Source organism: Rhagoletis zephyria, unplaced genomic scaffold (assembly GCF_001687245.7).
Source record: "Rhagoletis zephyria isolate East Lansing unplaced genomic scaffold, Rhagoletis_zephyria_1.1 Rzeph_scaffold_00168, whole genome shotgun sequence".
Lineage (NCBI taxonomy): Eukaryota > Metazoa > Arthropoda > Insecta > Diptera > Tephritidae > Rhagoletis > Rhagoletis zephyria.
In genome coordinates, this window is record NW_016157252.1 from 99,404 (window position 1) to 101,873 (window position 2,470).

At 46.4% G+C, this 2,470-nt stretch overlaps 1 protein-coding gene across 1 annotated transcript in view; it reads left to right on the top strand.

Annotated features, from left to right (window-relative positions):
- The window catches only part of LOC108355685 (uncharacterized), a 7,543-nt gene that overhangs the window by 227 nt on the left and 4,846 nt on the right, over positions 1-2,470 (top strand). The gene's annotated exons all lie outside the window — the stretch shown is intronic.

Sequence of the window (2,470 nt, forward strand, 5' to 3'; positions counted from 1 at the left end):
AGAAACAGATAATTTCATGGACTACTGTACTCGTTTCAAGTCCACCCCAATCCAAGACAACACCGAGTCAAGTCTGAAAATAAAAGACAATAATTGCGATAACTTTTGGAATCGGTTCCAAATCTCTTACGATATGGTCTTAGAAACTGAAGATCAGGATCTCCCCGAAGATTTCAAGTCAGCCGCGTACAATAAATACAGGTCTTGTCTTATAATGTATGAAGACACAAAAGCCCAGATAGGTGACCAACTTCTGTTACTCAAACAAAGGAGTGATCCCATTCCCCATGCCGGTACATCACAACCCAAAGAAGAAACAGGCTTCGGCTTAAAAGTCCCTCCTTGCGACACTGAGATATTTTACGGGGGTTATGAACAATGGCCGTCCTTCCGTGACATGTTCACCGCGGTCTACATTAACCACCCAAAACTCACAAAAGCTCAGAAGTTGTACCACCTTCGGTACCNTTAACCACCCAAAACTCACAAATGCTCAGAAGTTGTACCACCTCCGGTACAAAACGCAAGGCAAAGCCGGCCAAATAGTCAAACAATTCCCGTTAAGTGATGACAACTTCGAACTGGCATGGGAAGCCCTAAGAGCACGATATGAAAATCGCAGAGTCTTGGTAGATAACCAAATAAAAACCCTAATGAATTTGAAACCAATTCATGTTGAAAATAGCGAGGATATACAGAGATTACAATCTTCTGTAAATAACTGCCTTCAAATCCTCGCTACCCAGCAAGTTTCAACAGAGAGTTGGGACCCCATCCTCATTTATCTGGTCACCTCCAAACTTCCGGAGAACACAGTAACTCTGTGGGAACAATCTCTCATCTCCAGAAAAGACCTCCCCAACTGGTCCCAGATGAACCAGTTTCTGACTACTCGCTATGAGGTGGTAGAAAGAGTTGATCAATGGCGCCTGCCGAAGACGAGACTTCCTGGTCAGGCCAATAGCTCCGCAAAGCCCCCTTTCTCGCATAACAAACCACCTTTTAAACCCCCTCACTCCNTCTCATCCTCAAGTGGCGAATGTATAAATTTGTATTTAATGGTGATGTCGAAAAGATGTACCGACAAATACTGCTACATCCCGAAGACCGGGACTTTCAATGAATAATCTTTCGTTCACCCACAACCAGTCCCATTCAAGATTATAAATTAAAAACGGTCACATTCGGTGTAAATTGTGCGCCCTACCTCGCCATTCGCACACTTCACCAAGTAGCACAAGATGAAAAAACCAACTACCCAATGGCAGCCCCCATTCTGAAGAAAGAAACGCATGTGGATGACATACTCTCTGGTAGCCACGATCTGGCAATCGCCACTCAATCTTTCACCCAAGTCATCCAGGCTCTAAACTCAGCAGGCTTTCCCTTGAAGAAAATAGCAGCGAACCACCCAGACATTCTCAAAAATATGAGGAAAGAGGACTTGCTCGATACTAATTTTCTCGAGTTCGAAAAAGCAAGTACCACAAAGACTCTAGGGATCCAATGGAATGCGCTCACAGACACGTTTTCCTATACGATCGACTCCATCCCAGCCTCATCTGCAAGCACTAAACGACAGATTCTCTCCTCTGTCGCGAAACTTTTTGACCCCGCAGGGTGGCTTACGCCGATAATGATCCAGGCAAAGATTCTCTTACAAGAGCTCTGGATCGACGGAACTGACTGGGACGAGAAAGTCAAACCCCTCCGTCTTGTTAAATGGTCTCAGTTCGCAACCAATCTCCATACAATCTCGACCATTCAAGTTCCACGATGGGTAAATTTTATTCCTGACCAGCATGTTGAACTCCATGGATTCTGTGACGCCTCAGAAAAGGCATATTGAACCAACGTATATGTTCGAACTACTCATGGTTAGTACCTCTTCCCATCTTCTGGTTTTCAAAGGCAAGGTAGCACCCCTTCGGACAACTAGTTTACCCCGGCTCGAGCTCTGCGGTGCTCTTCTCTTAGCCAAACTTGTCGCAGCTGTCCACTCCCATCTCGACCTCTCTNATGTTGAACTCCATGGATTCTGTGACGCCTCAGAAAAGGCATATTGTGCCAACGTATATGTTCGAACTAGTCATGGTTCCAGTACCTCTTCCCCTCTTCTGGTTTCCAAAGGCAAGGTACACCCCTTCGGTCAACTAGTTTACCCCGGCTTGAGCTCTGCGGTGCTCTTCTCTTAGCCAAACTTGTCGCAGCTGTCCAGTCCCATCTCGACCTCTCTCAAAGAAAACTGGTACTATGGTCGGACTCTGAAATAGTATTAGCATGGCTGGAAAAAATACCCCACTCTTGGAAAACGTTCGTCTCGAATCGAACCGCGGAGATCTTGGAACTCGTCGGAAACGCCACCTGGCGGCATGTACGCAGCAGCGACAACCCCGCAGATATGGGCACAAGGGGTTGCAAGCCACTAGACCTAGCAGCGTCTTCGTTATGGTGGAACGGTCCTGATTGG